We start from the raw sequence: 23,147 nt of genomic DNA on the forward strand, positions 1-23,147 counted from the left end.
CGACGGGACGCCCCCGGAAAGAGGCGGAGCCGTGTCCAGGCTGCGGTTGAGAAAGCGGCGTCACTCGGAGGGGCGTGTTGAGGGTTTCGCGGGCTCGAGCGGGGGAGGGGGGACCGTTAAAGCCCTGCACCGCGCCCACAGGAAGCTGCTTTAATGGCTAGGCCTACTTGGTACCAGGCTCTCTGCTGGGAAGGACCTTGAAGACCGTGCGGTTCAACTTGCAATTTGCTGATGTGGAAACTGAAGCCCAGAGAGGGTATGCAACCTGTCCAAGGTTACTCAGCCGATTAGTCGCCTGATTGGGACTGGATTCGAGCACGAACTGTCCTTATCCTTACAGGCCACTCCAAGGAGGTGAATGCTAATACCGTCCCTTTAGACCTACTTCTAGATTGAGGCCTGTGCTGTTACAAGGTCAAGCTTAACGTGGATTAGATATTGGGATTCCTCCTAGATCCGCATCCATAGCTATCAGGTACTTGAAGGAATAGAAATGTTTCATCCTGCGAAGGTGCTCCTATTGTAAAGTTCTGGTTCCGTGAACCAGAAAGAATGTGTGTACAGGCATAAAGTTCTTAGCCTTTTTTAGTTACAGCCCTGAAAGAAACTAATGAAAACTTTTCCCTAGCAAAATGCACATAAAGAAAAGGTGCGTACAGTTTCTTGACTTCCTTTACATTGGTGTTGAGGCTCTGGGTGAAGAATTTCCTGAATTGTTACATTTGCACCGTTTTGGCCTAGGGTTAATTGGATGTAGCTAGCTTATAGAGCTCTTTACCATATAACTTGAGCCTGTGGGATAATTTCCCCTACTGTAGCCATACTAGGAAAACCTAAGAGCAACACCGTCCTTGCTGAGAAGTTCCAGCCAAGAGTTAGGACGTTTCCTGCTAGCCTAGCGGTTAGAATTAAATGCTTTCACTGCCACGGCCTGGGTTCAATCCTGGTCGGGAGAACTGGACACTCCACAGGCGGTGTAGGGCAGCCAAAAAAGAATCAGGAAAATTAGCTAGCTACCTTTAACCCTTAAGAATGAAGAAGAGGTCTTTCTCTGCCAGAAATAACACATTTCTGCAACTGGAAGTATGGGGACACTCTCCCTTACCCATCCTGTGACTAGTTAATTTCTGATGATTTAGCAGTCCTGATCTCAGCCTTTTGCTTCATCAATCAGCTGATGCAGAACTGCCCTGTGGGTGTAACTTTATTAGGAATCAGTGAAGGTTAAGTGAGATGACATCTGTGAAAACCTTTGAGTTGTCTTTGTGAGGATTACCCATGTTACAAATGATCCACAGTTCTGTTCCGCCGACTTTTTCCTGGCCTTTTACCAGTTTGCCCCTCTGCTCAGCATCAGTCATGATTCATGATACTACCAGTGAGGGCAAACGGATTTTCAGGTAGCTGGAATAAAATGCCAAGAAGATAAATGTTTTGTAGCAAAGTTCCAGTCAAACATAAGACCCTTAACATAACCAGCTGATTTTTTTGTTGAACTAAGATAGGTGCTATGTAGTCCCTGTCAAAAGCACTCAGCACTATCATGCATTCAGCAGATTTACTGAGGCACTTAGCACTCATTTACTGCCTGAGTTCATGAACCACCTCTGCCACTTCTTAGCTTGTGTGATTTACTTTGCTTATATGTAAAATGGGGCTAATAATTGTACCTGCTTCATAGAGCTTTTGGGAGGTCTTAGTGGGTTGGTAAGTCCTAGGATCACTGCCAGCATAATATATGTTATATATAGATTAGCTATTGTTTATTTAGTGTGTATTTTGTAGTAAGCAAGTGGTTCTTGGTCCTTGGCCTGTTAGGAAAGGCCTATTAGTTTAATCAGTTAATCTCATAAATAAATGTAAAGTTGTGAAAGTGAGAGATATCAAAGAATGACCCAGCCAGGAGGCTCAAGGAAAGAAAGTTCACCTGAGAAAGGGAAGAGAGTTACTCAGATGAAGAAGGGAGGAACTCTGTGTGCAAACACCCTGTAGTGGGAGGGAGCTTGGGGATTATAAGGAGCTGCAAGAAGGCCAGTATGCCCAAAACATCGGGAACAGGGGATGGCGACAAAGCTAGTGTGCAGAGTAGGGGAAGACCATCTGAGACCCTTGAATGCCATGCAGATGCTTTTGTCTATATCCTAAGACCAAAGGCAGCTACTCAAAGGTTTTAAAAAGGTTGGTGATTGTAATGTAGAAGAGCAGATGCAAGGAAACCAATTAGAAGGCCATTGTAATAATCCTGATACAAGATGTTACTTGTAAAATGGAGAAGGGTGGAAATAATAGTGGAAATAGAAATGGTACTGAACTTGGAAACTGATTGAAGATTTCTGGGTGGTGATGCCACATGCAGTGTTAATCAAGTAGGAGGAATTGGCGGCAGTGTGGTTTAGTAGAATGTGGAGAGGTCCACAGGCGCTTCAGGTTGTACCTCTTGCTCTGAATGGAGTACATGGGTTTTAATAGGCTATTCTCTATAACTTTTTGAATATCAGGAATATTCATATCCAATAAACAAATTCTGAAATGAAAGAGAGAAACTGGATTTCATTCTTACTCTTCCATTTCCTGCTGTCTAATTTTGAGCAAGTTACTTAATTCCTTAGACCTGTGAAATGGGAGACTGGCACACCACTGGCTGGACTGAGCATGAATGGGAGCTGTGGAGTGCTCGGTGCAAGTATCTCATCCTGGAATATGTTCACCAACATGTGTTAAACAAGTGAATTGGTGAATGGATGGGATCAGATGGCACTCCAGGCTCAGTCTCCCCACTAACCCATAGAGCTTATATGTGAGGCGACTGGCTGCGAAGGGAGAAGCTGTCAGACAGTGACCTGATGCCTTTTCCTCCTAAGCAAAGCTGGCTGACCTCAGAGGGGCACATGCATCATATCCTTTCGGCCCTTGAGAAGTGACGGTCTAGCTTTGTTAAAGGCACTTTATAACATGTTACACTTCATCCTCTCTTCCAGCGTTCTCCACACTAGCACCCATGTGTACCGTTGGACTGATCGAGGCAGCTGTATCTCTTCGTCCTTCAGAAGTGCTCTCCGTCCTAGGCCTGTGCCTGCTTGGCGTTCCCTCCTCATCTCTCCCAGTCCTCAAGTCACGCACAAGTTTGTGTCTTTGACCATTCATTCCAATACATGAATTTCTTAGATGTACCCCGCACCTCCCAGGTTATTTCAGATGTGACATGGGGATGTGATGTCCATAAGAAACGTGCAAACCAGATGTGGTCGTGGAGCTAAAATATCAGAGGAGGAGGAGAATTTTTTTCTGGCTTATGAGAATACTTAGTAGACAAAGGGTCTTTGAGCTGAACCTTGAAGGATTGGAGAACTTCATAAATAGATTGCAATGAAGCCTTCTCTAAGATAGTGCACATTTATATCTTCCCTTATTAACTGTGATCTTGGAAATGCTTATTTGATGCCTGTGTCTCAGTTTTCTCATCTGTAAAATGGGGATAATAGTTTTAGCCAGGGTTGGCTTATGGGTGTGAGACCTGTACAGTCACATGTGTGCCTAGAAATGTTGGCCCCTCACTATGGTTTAATGCTCCCCTGTCACCATGTTGAAATTCTTAATAATTTTTTAACGAGGGACCCTGCAGATTGTGTCCTGATCTTGCTTTATAGGATTATTGGAAAGTCCTAAGAAGTTTAATACTTGTGAATTTCTTAGAACAGTGAGGGCCTGGCATATGATGAGGTTTCAGTAAGCGCTAGCTATTACTGTTACTATTATTCTCTGAACTCTTGTAACAATATACCTCACAGTGTACCTTATAATTTTTTAGCATATAAATAACCAACAGAGGGCTTCCCTGGTGGTCCAGTGGCTAAGAATCTGCCTTGCAATGCAGGGGACACTGGTTTGATCCCTGGTTCAGGAGGATCCCATGTGCTGAGGGGCAGCTAAGCCTGTGTGCCACAACTACCAAGCCTAGGCTCTGGAGTGCTGAAGCCCATGTGCATAGAACCCGTGCTTCTCAACAGACAACAAGAGAAGCTGTCGCATCGAGAAACTTGCACACTGCAACTGGAGAATAGCCCCCCGCTCACCACAATTTGAGAAAAGCCTGTGCATGCCAGTGAAGACCTAGCACAGCCGTAAAGTAAATATTTTTAAAAGTAAATAATCAGCAGGGATTTGGGGGGGGTGCAGGCGGGGATGGGGGGAGCGAAATCTTCCCTGATCTGGGATCAAACCTGTGCCCTCTGCAGCAGAACCGTGGAGTCTTCACTACTGGACCACCAGGGGACTCCAACCACCAACAGATACTTTCCAGTGCCTGTTCTATAACGGTGCTGGATGGGTCACAGAGATGAATAGGACAGTATTTCCTCCACTAGTTGATGGGATAAGGCATGTATGTTAAGCATACCTAGTTAGTAATAAGTAATATGTCATATGATGAGTATAGAAATTTTTAAAAATAGATTTTTGGGTTCCACCTTCAGAGAATCTTATTAGTAGCTCTGGTATGGGACTTAAGAATCAGTTCCCCAGGTGATATTTTTTGGGGGGGAGCGTAAGGGGAACTGTGTTGGGTCGTCCTTGTGGCATGCAGGCTTTTCTGTAATTGTGGCATTTGGGGGCTTTTCTCTAGATAACAGCATGCAGGCTTATCACCCGCAGCATGTGGATCTTGGTTCCCCACTCAAGATCAAACCTGTGTCCCCTCCCTACATTAGAAGGTGGATTCTTAACCATTGGACCATCAGGGAAGACCCTTCCCAGATGCTTTTAATGAATAGTCAAGTTTTGAACCATGGGCACTAACGCCAAGGAGGTGATGGTGGAGTAGAGGCAAAAAGCTTGGCACTGGAGTTGGTCAGGCTGGGGTTCACCTTCTACCATCTACTAGTTTTGTTACTTTGCATAGTTACTTAGCTTCTCAGTTTCCTCATTTGTATACATTAAAAACATTACTTTAAAGATGAAGTTTTAGGGACTTCCTTGGTGATTCAGTGGCTAAGACTGAGCACTGGGAGCTCAGAGTCTAGTGCACGGAGCTATTAATAGATTCCACAAGTTCATATGCGGAAACTAAAGATCCTGCATGCCCAGTGCAGCCAAATAAATATTTTTAAATAAGTAAAGTTTAAATTTTAAAATGGTTGAAAAATCTGAGCATATAGTGGACACTTAATTATGTGCTTTTTCCTTTAGAAGTGGGGAGATGGTATCCCAGGAAGAAGCAGTCACAGAGGACTTCCTGGAGGAGAGGATAATCCACCTCCATAAAAGCAGTATGGTTTTGATGGGGAGAAAGTGTGATTACACACTTTAGCAATAGCCAAGATATTAGGTGAATATTAGAGGAATGCTAAGTCACAAAATAATTGATGGGATTTACTGACTGATTAAATAGGAGAGAGAATGCAAGGCGAATCCTCAGTCTTCAGCCTTAAGTATTTTTGAGAGTAGTCACTTTAAAAACAAGATCCTATATGGGAGCCAAGTTGGTGCAGGAAGGTGGGGTAGAGGATGGGGGAGGGGTCATGTATCCAGTTTCAGAAATATTTAGTCTTTAAGGTCATAAGGGGACAACCAAGGGAAACTACATTCTCTCTCTTTCTTTCTGTCTCTGTCTCTGTCTCTATCGCGCGCACACACACACCTGGGCCTGTGGTATTGGAAGCACAAAGTCCTAACCTCTGGGCCGCCAGGTGATTCCCAGAGACTGTATATTCTTGATTGGGATCTGGGAGAAAGGCTGGAGCTTGGGAAATAAGTTAGAAATCAATAGATCAGAAACAATCATCGAGCTCCCAAGAATAAGTTATGTCTTGGAGGACATAGGAAACAAAAGCAATAAAGAGATCTGGGGACTGGAAATGGTGTTAAAAACTAGTGGGCACTAAATGTGAGAGGGAGAAGAGAAGGAACAGCAGAAGTAGAAAAAGAATGGGGAGGGGAGTGTCCTTAGCTGTGGTGATCTGAATGTCTTCTCTAAAGGATGTCCAGATGCTATCCCTGGAGCCCAGGAAAATGCTACTTTACCTGGTAGGAGGTACTTTGCAGCTGTGGTTAATTGTGGGAACTGGATTGTCTCAGTGGACCCACTGTAATCACAATCCTTAGAAGAAGGAGATAGGAGGATGAGTGTCAGAAAAGGAGATGTGATGGCAGAGGTAAAGGCCTGAGTGATGTGGGGCCGTGAGCCAGGGAATGTCAGCAGCCTCTGAAAGCTGGAGGAAGCAAGGAACAGATTCTCCCTAGAGCTTCCCAAAAGAAAACAGTTCTTTTTTAAAAAGTCTTTATTGAATGTGTTACAGTATTGCTTTTATTTTACCTTTCGGCTTTTTGACTGCCAGGGTTGAGGGATCTGAGCTCCCCCACCCCCTGCACTGGCAGGTGAAATGTTAATCACTCGAGCACCAGCAGCCCCAGGAACACAAATCTGCTGACTCACTGAACCTTCTTTCAGCACTGGAAAAGAATGAATTTGTGTTGCTGTAAGCCGCTAAGTTTGTAATTTGTTACAGCAGTGATAGGAACCTAATGCAGGGGCTAACGGAAGACAACCTGAATTCCCAGCAGTGACGGAGTGGTTAAATAAGTTACAGTATGTTACTGTGGTGGACTGTTGTAACTGTAGTTAGCCATGAAAAAGTATGCCATTAAAGGTCATCTAATAATATGGGCAATGTTCATAATAGATTGCTAAGTACAGAAAGCAAGTAAAAATATTGTAGCTATTTATGTGAAAAATTCAAGAGGTACACTTAAGAGTTAACACATTTTTTGCACTGAACGTAGGCATGGTATACCTCAGTAAAAAAAGTTCTGCAAGTATTATATAGATGTCCTGTTTTGTTCCAAGAAGAGAAGTGTATTAAACCTGTATTAAACCAGTGTATCTGAATAGGAAAAAGACTGAGACTGTATAAACCATATGTTAATAATGGCTAACTCTGGTTGGCAGATTACAGATGATTTTTATATTCATTTTTTATTTCTGTGAATTCCAGTTTTTCTTCAGTGAACAGGTATTATTTTTGTGATGAAAAATTTGTTTTTAAAAATCAAGGAAAATGGGTAGGGGGAAAGTCTGAAGAAAGATTTGTATGCTCAAGGGCAAGGGCCCTGGAACGCCTGGCACAACCAGGCCACTAGCAACAATTTTCTGCAAAATAGGTGATTTAAAAAAAAAATTGTATCCCTTCCACCCCCAACAGAAAGGGATTCAATCCTGGGGACGAAGAAGGAAGAAGAACAAAGGCAAGAATATAGAGGTAAAAGCTTCCTGGATCCTGAGCCGGGGCCTCCGAGAGATGGTGGGACGTAGAGCAGACTGTCTCCAGGAAGTGGAGCCTTGCCCTTGCCCTCTCCCGTGCTGACCAGAGAGCGAGCCTGGAGACAGACCACGCACCCCCAGCTGCTTTCTCCTTTCATTTTCAGTCCTCCATTATTTCCTTCCTGTTTTTGTTATAACTATTTCTGTATGACTGTGCTGGGACTTTCTCTAGTTGCAGTGAGCAGAGGCTACTCCTCATTGCGGTGCACGGGCTTCTCATGGTGGTAGCTTCCTTTGTTGCAGAGTATGGGCTCTGGGTGATGGGTTTCAGTAGTTGCGGTTCCCAGGCTCCAGAGCACGGGCTCAATAGTTGTGGCGCACAGGCTTAGTTGCCCGGCAGCCTGTGGGATCTTCCCAGGCCAGGGGTCTCCTGCATTGGCAGGCAGTTCTTTACCGCTGAGCCACTAGGGGAGACTCCTTTGTTCTTTTCCTAGTTATCAAAATAATACATGCTTCTCAATGGAGAAATTTGAAAAGGCATGAAGAGTTAAGCAGAAATCACCTGTAATCCCAAATTATAATACCAGTGAAATATTGGCGTATTTCTCAACATAGTTCAGTTTTAAATGAAAATCAAAGTATTACTATGTAACATTTTTGTAAACCCTGCTCCTCCCCCCAAAAAAGTACTTCTGAGAATTTTTAATTGCTTGATATCATTGTCAAATTGTGTTAAAAAGTAGTATATGAACTAAACATATTTGAACTGACTCGAATTGGGTTTTCATGCTTGGAATGCAGATGGAGAGGTAAGTAAAGGCTTTTAATGTTGACTTAAGCTTTTTACAAATGTACCAATAAAATAAGGTAAAAATTGAAAATCACTCAGTATGCCTAGTGAATCACAAACCCTGAGGCTCACTGAGGCTGCTCCTCCTGGCCAGGTGTTACAGGGAATCCTGTGTTCTGGGCCAGCACCCTTCTAATGTTCTGTTCTTTTTTTCTTTATTTGGTTGAGTACATACTCAATTTTGATTATATGCTTCATTGTTTTAAGAAAAGGCGAACTGTCTTGTGTGTCTCCTTTATTCTTACAGGTTTCTGATACCAGATGTGTGGGAGTCTCCCTGCCCCCACCCACCCCCCCCCAGCAATTCTCTGACAGTGAGGGTCAATTTAACTCAGTTCGGACGCTGTCTACCTGGAGATAGAGTCAGCTCCCTCAGGTTAAGGGTGCGCTACTTCCCAGGTGGCGTAGTGATAAAGAATCTGCCTGTCACTGCAGGAGACGCAGGAGACATGGGTTCAATTGCCTGGTCAGGAAAATCCCCTGGAGTAGGAATGGCAATCTACTCCAGTATTCATGGGCAGAGTGGGAAATTCTGCGGACAGAGGAGCCTGGCGGGCTACAGTCCATGGGGTCACAAGGAGTCAAGACACGACTGAGCACAGCACAGCAACTCACGAGATCACCTCCTACTTCAAATGTCGATCATAAGTAGTAGGCCCCCAGGTTACCCACAACTTCTGACTTGGCTACAAATCTGAGACTTCCATGACCCCTCCTTGGGATCTCTAAATTTGCTGGAGAGACTCACAGAACTCAGGGCAACACTTAAATTTACCAGTGCATTAAAGGATATGATAAAGGATACAGATGGGGCTTCCCTAGTGGTTCACAGGTTCAATCCCTGATCCTGGAAGATCCCACATGCCGCAGAAGACCCTACATCCTACATCCCACCTAAGCCCCTGCACCACAACTGTTGAGCCTGTGATCTAGAGTGTGGGAACCACAACTCTGTTGCAAACCTGTGGTCTGCAACAAGAGAAGCCACTGAAATGAGAAGCCCTGGCAACCACACCTAGAGTAGCCCTCACTCTCTGCAAACTAGAGAAAAGCCCATGCAACAACAAAGACCCAGCACAGCCAAAACTAAATAAAATTATTTTTTTAGGAACTTCCCTGGTGGTCCAGTGACTAAGACTCCATGCTTCCAATGCAGGGCCCAGGTTCTACCCTGCGTCAGGGAACTAGATCCACATGCCGCAGCTGAAGGTAGTACACGCCACGACTAAGACCCAGTGCAGCGAAATAAAATTTTTTTTAAAGGATACAGATTAAGAGATCCATACATAGGGGGAGGTCTGGGAGGGTCTGAACACAGGAGCTGTTAGAGTGTATTCACTTCTCTGGAAGCTCCCAAACCCCTTACTATTAGGATTTTTATAGGGGCTTCCTCATGTAGACCGCGCTTCGCTGATAGCTCAGTTGGTAAAGAATCCACCTGCAATCCAGGAGACCCTGATTCAATTCCTGGGTCAGGAAGATCCGCTGGAGAAGGGATAGTCTACCCACTCCAGTATTCTGGCCTGGAGAGTTCCATGAACTGTATAGTCCGTGGAATCACAGAGAGTCGTACACAACTGAGCAACTTTCACGTAGACATGATCAACTGTTAACTCCATTTCCATCCCCTCTCCCCTATTTAGAGAAGTTGAAGGTAAGAGGCAGGGCTGAAAATTCCGAGCTTCTAATTATGTTTTGGTCTTTCTGGTGACCAGTCACCATCCAGGAGCCCATCCAGAACAAAAAATGTTCCCAATGTAAGCACTTCAGATTTACAAGGGTTTTCAGGATCCCTGCGTCAGGGGTGGAGTGTAGTATCTTTTGTCCTCTATTAGACTATAACTAAAGGTTTATCAACCTTGGAGCCATTAATATTTTGGGCCAAATAATTCTCTTGTGGGGGTGCGGTCTTGTGCACTGCAGGATCTTTTAGCTAACTTACAGTATTGCACCCCCGTCCCCATCTCTGACCATCAGATATCTCTCCAGGGCTTCCCCGGTAACTCAGTGGTAAAGAATCCACCTGTCAGTACAGGAGACATGGGTTTGATCCTGGTCCTGGAGGATCCCACATGCCACGGGACGGACAACTGGGTGCATGAGCCACATTTACTGAGCCAGCACTGTAGAGCCCGTGAGCAGCAACTACTGAACCCCAGTTCCACAACAAGAGAAAACCAAAATAATGAGAAGCCCAAGCAGCGCAACCAGAGAGTAGCCCCCACTTGCCGCAACTGGAGAAGACGCAGCAACGAAGACTCAGCACAACCATAAATAAATAAAATCTTGAAATGTCTGCAGACCTTGCTAATTGTCCCCTGGTAGCAAAAATTGCTCTCCTACCCCCGCAGTTGTGAACCACTGCTCCTTGACATCTAATAAATGCCTGTATTCCATATAGTTTATTGTCCAAACAGTATCATTGCCTCATGAGGGTAATAGCTAATCTTTATATAAAGCCTTTGCTCTTTGTAGTATTCTAAGATCATTACATGTATTAACTCATTTAATCTTCAGAACAACCCTGTGACGTAGGAACTGTTACTCCCTTTTTACAGTCAAGAAAGCAAGACTCAAAAGTAGTTTGGGTAATTGCTCAAGGTCACCCACCTGCAAAGTAACATCTGGGATTTGCCTACCCAGGCAGTGCAGCTGCAGATTCTGGACTCAAACCATTTTGCTATCTACTGCTTTTAAATACAAAAGAAACTAACTTAAAAAAAAGCCAAGCGTTCTGCCTGCAGAATTTGCATAGGCGAACACAAGCTAAAAATAAAATTCCTATTTTGCCTTTTTCACTAAACATAGCAAAGCATTTGCCATGTTGCTAAAATCTGATAAATTATTTGAATGGCTGCATCATATTCTGTCAGGAAGATAGACAATAACGTGACCAGTCCTTTCTTATTGGGCATTGTGGTCTTTGCTGATACTTCATTTGAAACATTATAGTCAATTTTTAAAGTATAACTTGCAAGCAATAAAGTGCATCCGTTTTAAGGGTATGGCTTGAAAAGTTTTGACAAATGTTGGAACCAGCACAAGATACAGGACATTTTCATCACCTTTGTTCCTCTCTCTAGTGGTGTGATGAAGCTGACTGGTACCCTAGTACCAGCTCAGGAGAACCAATTTTATGTGCATCTCTTCTCAGGTCTACATTTAGTGATATCACATTCAGATCAAATCAGTCGCTCAGTCGTGTCCGACTCTTTGCGACCCCATGAATTGCAGCATGCCAGCCCTCCCTGTCCATCACCGTCTCCTGGAGTGCACTGAGACTCACGTCCATCGAGTCAGTGATGCCATCCAGCCATCTCGTCCTCTGTTGTCCCCTTCTCCTCCTGCCCCCAATCCCTCCCAGCATCAGAGTCTTTTCCAATGAGTCAACTCTTTGCATAAGGTGGCCAAAGTACTGGAGTTTCAGCTTTAGCATCATTCCTTCCAAAGAAATCCCAGGGCTGATCTTCAGAATGGACTGGTTGGATCTCTTTGCAGTCCAAGGAATTCTCAAGAGTCTTCTCCAACACCACAGTTCAAAAGCATCAATTCTTCGGCACTCAGCCTTCTTCACATTCCAACTCTATATAGTTTCAGTCTTTTCATTTTTAAAAAAGCTAGGAACTTTTAAAAATCAGCCTTCTTCACAGTCCAACTCTCACATCCATACATGACCACAGGAAGAACCATAGCCTTGACTAGACGAACCTTTGTTGGCAAAGTAATGTCTCTGCTTTTGAATATGCTATCTAGGTTGGTCATAACTTTCCTTCCAAGGAGTAAGCGTCTTTTAATTTCATGGCTGCAGTCACCATCTGCAGTGATTTTGGAGCCCAGAAAAATAAAGTCTGACGCTGTTTCCACTGTTTCCCCATCTATTTCCCATGAAGTGGTGGCACCGGATGCCATGATCTTCATTTTCTGAATGTTGAGCTTTAAGCCAACTTTTTCACTCTCCACTTTGACTTTCATCAAAAGGCTTTTGAGTTCCACTTTTGAGCTACTAATGATATCACATTAGTAGCTCAAAAGTGGCCATGATGGGAATATTTACACCACAGAAATTGGTAGAGTGCCACAAATCAGGGCTTTAACATTTTTTTTTAGAACCAGTTTACCTGGTTCTAAATTGTGCCTCTTTGCAGTCAACTCTCCCATCTTCAACCACAGTCTGCTTTCTGGCATCTTTTGCATTTTTATAGACTTCTTTAAATGAAATCATGCAGCACGTACTCCTGTGCCTACCTTCTTTTGCTCAACTTTTTTCTTATTTTGGGGATTCATCAGCATTGTGGCACATAGCAACAGTTCATTCCTTTCTATTGTGTTCCATTATATGGATATAGAACTTGGCCAGAAACAGCAGGTGAGACAGGGTAACACAGGCTTAGGATTGGCTAGTTTAATGATTGCAGTGGACCTTAGGGCATAGGAACTGGCTTTAGTTGTCTGGTATCTGGCCCTGGGGTGACTAGAACAAAGGAATAGTGACTTTAATTGTGAGCTTGATGAATTAGGTGGTTTGGAGTAAGGGTTTTGGATTGGCAGAATGACTTACTATCTGAGAATTGGTTAGCATTCAGAGGGGCAGTCTGTCCTAGGCTGGAAAGGCCCCAAGATGTCAGAGCATCAGTAAATACAGAAAAAATGTAAAACCATGATTAATACACCTTGAAAGGTGTATTATCTGAACTCAGGGATGCTAAGCACAGCTGAAACACAACTGCATAGCGTATAGTGAAACCTGGCCCCTTTGCCACACTTGGCCCTAAGATTCTCCTTACCAGATTAATACTCTTCAGTCAGTATATTGGATCCTTTGGGAAAACTGATCATCTCATGAAGAAATACCTGCAGATATTGTATTAGTCTCCTGTTCAGTCACTCAGTCATGTCTGACTCTGTGATCCCGTGGACTGCAGCACTCCAGGCTTCCCTGTCCACCATCTCCTGGAGTTTGCTCAAACTCATGTCCATTGAGTCAGTGATGCCATCCAACCACCTCATCCTCTGTCGTCCCCTTCTCCTTCTGCCTTCAATCTTCAGTGCTCAACCTTCTAGCTCTCACATCCATACACGGCTACAGGAAAAATCATAGCTCTGACTATACGGCCTTTGTAGGCAAAGTAATGTCTCTCCTTGTTAATACACTGTCTAGGTTTGTCCTGCTTTCCTTCCAAGGAGCGTGCATCTTTTAATTTCATGACTGCAGTCACCATCCACAGTGATTTTGGAACCCAAGAAAATAAAGTCTGTCACTGTTCCTATTGTTTCCCCATCTATTTGCCATGAAGTGATGGAACTAGATGCCATGATCTTAGTTTTTTGAATGTTGAGTTTTAAGCCAGCTTTTTCACTCCTGTTTCACCTTCATTAGGAGGCTCTCTAATTCCACTTCACTTTCTGCCTTTAGGCTGGTGTCATCTGCATATCTGAGGTTACTGATAATTTTCTCCCAGAAATCTTGATTCCAACTTGTGCTTTAGTCTCCTAAGGGTGCTATAACAAAATCTTGGTAGCTTAAAACCAAAGAAATTTATTCTCTCTCAGTTCTGGAAGTCAGAAGTCCAAAATCAATCAAGTCTGAAAACGTGCCAGGGTCATGTTCCCTCCAGAGGCTCTAGGGAGCGTTTCTTTCGTTGCCTCTTCCAGATTTTGGTGGCTCTAGGCATTCCTTGGGTGGCGGCAGCATCACTCCAGTCTGCCTCCATCTTTGCCTAACTTTCTCCTCTCTATCTCTTCTGGGTGTCTCCTATAGACACTTGTTACTGGGTTTAGGGCCCACCCAGAGTATCCAAGGTGGTCTTAAAATCCTTAATTGCAAAGACTCTTTTTTTCCAAATGAAGTCACATTCACAGATTATGGGGATTAGGATGTGGATATGTCTTTTGGGGAACCACTGTTCAGCCACTGTAAGAGCTGAGAGTCCAAAGTGAAAGTCAGCTCACTGCAGTAAGGTCCAGCAACTGAGAAGCCCTGTCTCATGAACACAGTGTCCAGAAAGTTTTAGTGCCTCAGATGAAAATGGGAATGGATGTCAAGGATCACCAGATGAAGAAAGTCTCTAACATGAAAGACAAAGACCAAACAAATAAGAACAAAGGAACTTGGAGAATATAGAAACAGCACAGAGACCAGAACAAAACAAAATATAACTTAAAAGATGATAAATGTTCTCAGATATGGAGATGTTGTTACATCCATGAAATAAAAACATGGGTATTAAAAAATTAGGAAAAAAATTAGGGAATAAAACACCTTAAAAATTTGATAACCAATAACTGCAATCAAGGAGTTACAGGACTTTCATGGTGGTCCAATGGCTAAGACTGTGCTCCCAGTGTAGGGGGCCCAGGTTCAACTTCTAGTCAGGGAACTAGATCCCACATGCAATAGTTGAGATCCCACCTGCTGCAACTAAGACCTGGGGCTAATAAATACTAAAAAAAAAAAACACCCCAAACCCACAAAGGGTTAAAAGATAAAATTGAGAAGATATCCTTTAAAAAAAAAATCTGAGTGAAACAACTGACAAAGGATTAATCTCCAAAATATATAAGCAGGTCATGCAACTCAATACCAGAAAAACAAATAACCCAATCAAAAAGTGGATAGAAGACCTAAACAGACATTTCTCCAAAGACATACAGATGGCTAATAAACACATGAAAAGATGCTCAACATCATTAGAGAAATGCAAATTAAAACTATAATTAGGTATCATGTCACATTGGTGATAATGGCCATGATCAAAAAACCTACAAACAATAACTTTCGGCTTTTGGCTCAGAGGAGGCAAAGGTGCAACTTTCTTTGGTCCTCCCAGATCCGGGTTCATCCGACACCAGCTGCCTCCACCGTGTTATTTAAGTGCGACCCCAACGAGATCAAAGCTGTATACCTGAAGTGCACTGGTGGGGAAGTCGGTGCCCCCAAGATGGGTCCCCTGGGCCTGTCTCCAAAAAAGGTCGGTGATGACATCACCAAGGCAACTGGTGATTGGAAGGGTCTGAGGATTACAGTGAAACTGACCATTCAGACAGGCCCAGATTGAGGCGGTACCTTCTGTTTCTGCCCTGATCATCAAAGCCCTCAAGGAACCACCAAGAGACAGAAGGAAGCAGAAAAACATTAAGCACAGTGGAAACATCACTTTTGATGATATCATCAACATTGCCCAGCATATGCGGCATCAGTCTCTAGCTAGAGAACTTTCTGGAACCATTAAAGAGATCCTGGGGACTGCCCAGTCTATGGACTGCAGTGTTGCTGGCCGCCACCTCATGACATCATAGATAACATCAATAGTGGTGTGGTGGAGTGCGCAGCTAGTTAAGAATGGCAAAGGAAAAAGAAAAATAAAGGATTATTTGACAACCAAAAAAAAAGTCTACAAACAATAAATGCTGGAGACTGTGGAGAAGAGGGACCCTTTTGCACTATTGGTGGGAATGCAAATTTATACAGTCACTAACTCGAATAGTAAAGCGTCTTCCTGCAATGCGGGAGACCTGGGTTCGATCCCTGGGTCAGGAAGATCCCCTGGAGAAGGAAACAGCAACCCAGTCCTGTATTCTTGCCTGGAAAATTCCATAGACTGAGGAGACTGGTAGGCTACAGTCCATGGGGTTGCAAAGAGTCAGACACGACTGAGTGATTTCACTTTCACAGAGAATAATATGGAGATTCTGTAAAAAAAAAAAAAAACTAGCAGTAAAAGTATATGATCCAGCAATCCCTCTACTGGGCATATACCCTGAGGAAACCACAAGTGAAAAAGACATACGTGCCTGGTGTTCATTGCAGTACTATTTACAATAGCTAGGACATGAAATAAATAAGTTAAATGAGCAGGGTGACAATATACAGCCTTGATGCACTTCTTTCCCAATTTAGAACCCGTCTGTTGTTCCATGTATGACTGAGTGACTGAACTGAACTGAAGACATAAAAGCAATCTAGATGTCCTTTGACAGATGAATGGATAAAGAAGTTGTGGTACATATACACAAGGAAATATTACTTAGCTAAAAAAGGAATGCATTTGAGTTGGTTCTGATGAAGTGGACAAACTTAGAGCCTATTATACAAAGTGCAGTAAGTCAGAGAAAAACATCATATATTAACATATTATATATGGAATCTAGAAAGATAGTACTGGTAAACCTTTTGCAGGGCAGCAGTGGAGACATGGAGAACAGAGCTGTAGACATGGTGGGGAAGAAGAGGCTGGGACGAATGGGGAGAGTAGCATGGGAACATATGCATTGTAAACATATGATTGTAACATATGTAAACATATCATTGTAAACATATGATATGTAAAGTAGATAGCTAGTGGGCATTGGATGACTCCGGGAGCTCAAACCAATGCTCAGTGACAACCTAGAGGAGTGGGATGGGGTGGGAGGGAAGTTCAAGAGGGAAGGGACATACATATACCTGTGGCTGATTCATATTGATGTATGGCAGAAACACAGTATTGTAAAGGACTTATCCTTATATTAAATAAAGACAAAAAAGCTGGGGAATTCCCTGGCAGTCCAGTAGTTAGGACACTTTCACTACCAAGGGCCCGAGTTTGATCCCTTGTTGGGGAACTAAGATCCTACAAGCTGCACAATGTGTCCAAAGGGAAAAAAAAAAAAAGCTGGAAAATGGGCATGAAAGGTTTTTTAAAACTGGAAATAACCCACAAGGGTTAACATTCATCTTAGGAGTTACAGAGAAATAGAGCAGATGTATGAAAAGTGGAGGGAAAGCAATCATCAAAGGGATAATTCAAGAAATCAAGTCAGGGGACTTTCCTAAGAGTCCAGTGGTTAAGAATCCACCTTCCAATGCAGAGGGCATGGGTTCCATCCCTGCTCGGGGAACAAAGATTCCACATGCCATGGGGTAACTAACCCTGAGTGCCTGCCGCAACTACAGAGCCCATGTTTCCTGGAGCCTGTGCGCCACAACTGAGACCTGACACAGCTGAAAAAGGAAAAAGTCAAATCAGGACTGAATGAATTATATCTCCAGAATGAGAAGCCCACTGAGTGCCCAACATCAGTCAGTTCAGTCATTCAGCCATGTCTGACTCTGCGATCCCATGGACTGCACCCTGCCAGGCTTCCTTGTCCATCACTATCTCCCAGAGTTTGCTCAAACTCAAGTCCATTGAGCCAGTGATGCCATCCAACCATCTCATCCTCTGTTGCCCTCTTCTTCTCCTGCCCTCAATCTTTCCCAGCACCAGGGTCTTTTCCAATGAGTCGGCTCTTTGTATCAGGTAGCCAATGCATTGGAGCTTCAGCTTTAGCATCAATCCTTCCAGTGAATATTCAGGGTTGATTTCCTTTAGGATTGACTGGTTTGGTCTCTTTGCAGTCCAAAAGACTCTCAAGAGTCTTCTCCAGCACCACAGTTCGAAGGCATCAGTTCTTTGGCGCTCAGCCTTTTTTTATTGTCCAGCTCTCACATCTGTACATGACTACTGGAAAAATCATTGCTTTGAATATACGGACCTTTGTGAGCAAAGTGATGTCAACAGTGGATGGAAAAGAAATCAGATATTTCAGCTTGTTGAGTAAATACAGAAAGGTTACTAAAACCTTCTGAGGGAAAAAGCATTCAAACAACAGTTTTCAGAATGGTACCATGCTTCCTGTCAGGCATTCTGGAAGACAGCAGAGGAATGCTTTCGAATTATTTATGACCTATAACTTTATGAATTAGTCAAATTGTTAATTCAGTAATGTAAGCATGTTTTTAGACATGCGAAATCTTAAAAAATTTTACTTCCTACCTATGTACCCCTTCTCAGGAAACGACTGGAGGATGTGGTATGCCAAAATGAGACAATAAATCAAGAAACAAGAAGACATGTGATCCTGGAAACAGGATATTCAACAGAGGTGAGAAGTGAAGAGAATTCTCACGATAATGATGAAATCCTAGGGTGACATAACCTGGCTGCAGGCCTTCCAGAGTAATCAGTCAGCACTGGGGCAGGAGGACAGAAGGCCCCAGAAGGGATGTCTCCAAGAAATTAGATGAAATTAACATAGGAAATATCTACACTTTTGGTGATGGTAGAAAAAATTCATTCTAGGGACCTGGAAATCTAAGTGTGCACCCCCCAATTTTTTTTTTTTTAATTAATGATTAACTCCAGGAAAAAAATATTTAAAAAAACTGAAAACCAAAGCTTAATCACAATAGACTGGCTTGGCTGTGGATAATATTTATGGAGACGTAATTGTGTCAACAGAGTATGGAGGCTGGTCTCCATCAACCCGCACACTTCAGGCTTTCTTCCTTGTAGATTGCAGTCCAGCCAGCAGGAGTGCTCTTTGTTCCAGCTGTCTGGGGCTTCTTTTGTTTAAATGGGAATCAAGTTGATTAAATGCAATTAATATCAGTACATTAATAAACTAATTAAAGAATTAAAATATCAGTTAAGTGCATCTAAGCAAAAGGCTATGGACGAAAGTATACATGCACACACATTTTTTTTTTCTTTTTACACTAAACACCTGGAAAAGATTATCTAGATTTAAACTTGTGCTCTAATTTGAGACTGTTGATTTACCCAAACAACAGGTCATAATGTATGTCCAACCTTCATCCCATTAATAGGGAATCAAGTTGTGTATATTTGAATCTATGTTAGACTGACCTGTGACACATGGTAAATTTTTTTCTAGTTCTGTTTTAATTTTTTCCACTAGACTGTGAGTAGTTTGAGGGCAGGCTCTTGTTCTTTCCTCTGTAAGGTTCTGGCACTTAATACAGACCTTGGGTTTTTTTTCCTTAACCTACGATTAAGTCACCACAGAGACCATGGTTTGAGTTGATGAGCACGTCTAATATTTGCAGAGCATTCAGTTGTTCACCCTGCACTGTCGCATCTGTCTGCCCCACACCGAGGCTGGTGTTTTTATTATTCTCTCTTCTCCCCTCTCATTTTTTGGAAGAGGACCTGAGTTCCAGAGAGTGCCTTCCCTAAGGTCACAGAAGTCAGTGTTGGACCCCCTAGCAGAACTCAGATCTCTAATGATGCATTAAAAAAACACTTAAAAAAATATGGTTTAAATTATCATCAACCATTTTTAAGTGTATAGTTCAGTAGTGTTAAGTATAGTCACATGGTTGTGGGTTATGGCTCTCTAGAACTTACTCATCTTGCAAAACTGAAATTCTATATCCATTGAACAGCTGTCTACTTTCCCCTCACCCATCCCTGCCCCTGGCAACCCCCATTCTACTCTGTGTCTCTATGAATTTGGGCACTCTAGATACCTTCTGTAAGGGAGTCACACAGTGTGTGTCTCTTTGTGATTGGCTCATCTCACTTAGCATATGCCCTCGAGGTTCATCCATTTCCTCCCTTGAGGCCAAACAATATGTTGTATGTAGCACATTTTATTTATCCATTCATCCATCAGTGGACACCTGGGTGCTTCCATCTCTTAGCTATTTTAAGTAATGCTTCTATGAGCATGGGTGTATTTATATCTCTTTGAGATCTTGCTTTTACTTCTTTTGGATATATATTGGAAGAGGGATTCCAGTAAGACATTTTTAAAATTCTTCATCTCATTACAAAAATGATTTGAGGACTTCCCTGGTGGTCCAGTGGTTAATCTACCTGCCAGTGCAGGGGACATGGGTTCAGTCTCTGGTCCAGGAAGATCCCACATGCCTTGGAGTAATTAAGCCTGTGGGCCACTACTACTGAGCCCAAGCTCTGGAGTCCATGCTCTGCAACAAGAGAAGCCCCTGCAGTGCCCACACACTGCAACTAGAGAAAGCCCACAGGCATCAGTGAAGACCTAGCCCAGTCAAAATTAAATACATGAGTGAGTGAACACATACAATTTCAAAAAATGATTTGAGGCCATTGTCTCAGCACCTTCTTAAGTATATATATATATATATATATATATATATATTTTTTTTTTTTTTTTTTTTTTTTTTAAAGGTTCTGAATTTTGAATGAATGAAAAAAGGGCCAGAGAGGAGACAACAGAAAGGAGTGGCCTAACAGAAGTCTGGTGGGATCAAGTTTTTTATCTTTACCCTGGGGAAGTAGCTGCAAATAATAAAGACCCACCAGCGGTAGACTGGAGTGGCCATGGCATTTTTTTCTCATCTACACTAAGATCTCCAAAACATTCTCAAAGTTGCATCCAAACAGAATAAGCCCTGTGCATATGAAAGAGTCACAAAGGGGGGATTCCATATTCATGATGCCTGGTGTGTATGGGGGTAGGTATACAAACTCATATTCTGGAACTGTCATGGGACCTTCATAAAAGATCTAGTCAGAGTAGGGACAGAGGTAGAGTGTGTTGGTCAGAAGACTCTGCTCATCTCCAAAGACTGAAGTCAGATCTGATTTTTCAAGAAAAGCTGGATACAACTGAAACTTAACACTGTAAATCAACTATATTCCAATAAAAATTTTTTTTAAAGGGAAAAGCTAGAAATCTGAACTTTGATGTGCAATTTGACTTTTAAAAACTGGCGTTAAAATTTTCAAAAAGTTTTAAAGATATTCTGAATGTCAAAGACAAAAATGCAAGTTTGCAACCTCTGGTGTGTGGTAGTGTGGAGCACTGATGATATTGACCTCTGGGGAAGAATTAAGTCTGGTTTGGTTGACCAGATCAAATGCTACACTTGCAGAAACTCTGCCCTTCTATTGTTGGATAGAACTTAATGTGCTGCAGGCAGAGAGGAAATGGCCTAAAATGAACCATTAAGTTCTCCTGGTAGCATATCTGTGCCGGTCAGATAGGAGAGCTCCCGGTTTTGCATCGTTTCTGTGATATTCAGTTGTGCCTACTTCACAGAACCATTGTAAAAGTAAAACGTCACAGAATTGGAAAGGTGTCAAATTTTTTGTAAAATGTAATGCAGGTGCTAACTGGGATAATTATCTTGCCACGAAGAGCTCAGAAAAGTGTAATGTTTTGGGAACAGTGACAGCTTCCACAAAAGCTGACCTAGGAAGGAGATACTGGGAGCCAGCTCTGGCTGGAAGAAATGAAGAGGAAAGAATGTGTCAGCCATTATGCTCTGGTGGGTTTGAGAAGGAGGCAGAATACTGATCTTTTCTGCAAGTGGTGTTGGGGAGTCAGTGTGGAGTTGAGAAACACACATGGCCATAAATGGTGTGATCCTGCTCCAAAGAGCTGAGCTAACGCCTGGGTTTCATGAACCTCACACTGCAAGTTTCAACTAAAATAAACTTCTGACCTTTCTGTCAGTTCCCTAGAATAAGTCAGAGTTTTATACTCTATAGACTGTTTCAGGGACTTCCCTGGCTATCCAGTGGTCAAGACTCTTGATTTCACTGTGGAGAGGCACAGGTTCGATCCCTGATCCAGGAGCTAAGATCCTGCAAGTTGCACAGCATGGCTGGGGAGGTGGGGTGGGAATAACTGCCTCATGTTCCCATTTAGAAGATTTGTACTGTTACTTCTATTACTTGAGAAAGCAGCCCTGCTTATTATTACTACTAATGATATTGCAATGTTAGTAACATTCCTATCATGCTTTGTAACTTACAAAGACCTGTCACTTGCGTTTTTCTCATCTTGTTTCCTGGTAGCTCTGAGATTATTATTTCTCACTTTACGATAAGGAAACTGATGGTTTCCCATTGTCCTTTAGTTGAAGTTTAGAATCTTCAATGTGGCCTAAGTCCCACCCTAGCCTGGGCCTTCCCTACCTCTCCAGAGCCTCTTTCACCACCTTCCCAGGAACTCTCTTTGTTCTAGCTGTTCTGGGTTTCTTTTGGTTCTTTCAATAGGTGAGGTTCTCTCCAGCCACAGGCCTGGCATCGCATGTGCTGTTTCTTCCATCTAGAACACTCTTCCCTGTCCTCTTTGCCTGGCTAGCATCTTTTGAGTCTCAGTTTAATAACATTTCTTCATGGGAGTCTTTCCTAAACATTGAGGCTATGTGGAACTTGCCAGTAACATCCCTTGTACCATCCAGCACTTCCCATTCCAAGACTCATTCAGGACTTCCTTGGTGGCTCAGTGGTGAAGAATCCACCTGCCAATGCAAGAGATGTGGGTTCAATCCCTGATCCAAGATCCCACATGCTGTAGGGCAACTAAGCCCCATGTGTCACAGCTACTAAGCTCATGCTCTATAGCGTGCGAGCCCCAGCTACTGAAGCACACTCGCCTAGAGCCTGTGCTCCACAAGAGAAGCCACTGCAGCACGAAGCCTGTGCACTGCAATTAGAGAAGAAGACCCTGCTTGCTGCAACTAGAGAAAGCCCACATAGCAACGAAGACCTGTGCAGCCAAAAATAAAAGTATAAATTATTCATTCAGTAGTTCTTGTTCCTGCTCTGTGTCTTGTATAATATACTTTTACTCTGAATGCTTTTGTAACGAGTCTGCTGTCTGGATTCCGTGGCCATGGGACTAATGCATCAGAACCTTGCCTTCTAGTCCAGCGCTGTGGGGCTTCTTCTGATATTACAATAATCAGGGTCCTTTGTGACCAAAAGGCACACTTCCCGCATCAAATAGCAGGTGGGGAGGTTGGAACACAGTGCCACTGTATTCTTTGTTAATGACTAGAAGAGACTGGTGCTGTTCTCACCTCTTCGGTTGTCTCTGTGATGCTCCTGTACCAGTGACCACCTTTGCCCAGCACCCTTTTGAGATAGTCAAGGGTGGATCACAGATGACAGGGACATTGAAAGCTACTCAGACTACTCCTGTCTCAGGTCTTGCCTTGGTTTGATGCACACAGGTGGGTCCTTTAGAGTTGTGTGGCACATTTGTTTTCCATGTTGGAAGCAGTGAGGTATAGTTACCAAATTAGTGGTGCAAGCACAGGAGTGGAAGTAACACAGTGGCCCAAGCTGGCAAGGCAGGCATCAAGCAGGTAAGCAGGGGCCAGTGGGAGGAAGTCATGGCCTTATTTCAACAGCTGCAGCAAGCTGACCTCCCTGTGGGTTTTCAAGCCAGCTCTCTCTCTGCATAGCACTGTCTTTGTGAAATCCATCACCATATACCTTCCTC

General features: G+C 43.2%; 1 pseudogene; it reads left to right on the top strand.

Moving 5' to 3' along the window:
- Positions 1-14,346: 14,346 nt before the first annotated feature.
- On the top strand, positions 14,347-15,660 carry LOC787254 (large ribosomal subunit protein uL11-like; annotated as a pseudogene).
- The last annotated feature ends 7,487 nt before the right edge of the window (positions 15,661-23,147 follow it).

The sequence above is a fragment of the Bos taurus genome, chromosome 19, assembly GCF_002263795.3.
Source record: "Bos taurus isolate L1 Dominette 01449 registration number 42190680 breed Hereford chromosome 19, ARS-UCD2.0, whole genome shotgun sequence".
Taxonomy (NCBI): domain Eukaryota; kingdom Metazoa; phylum Chordata; class Mammalia; order Artiodactyla; family Bovidae; genus Bos; species Bos taurus.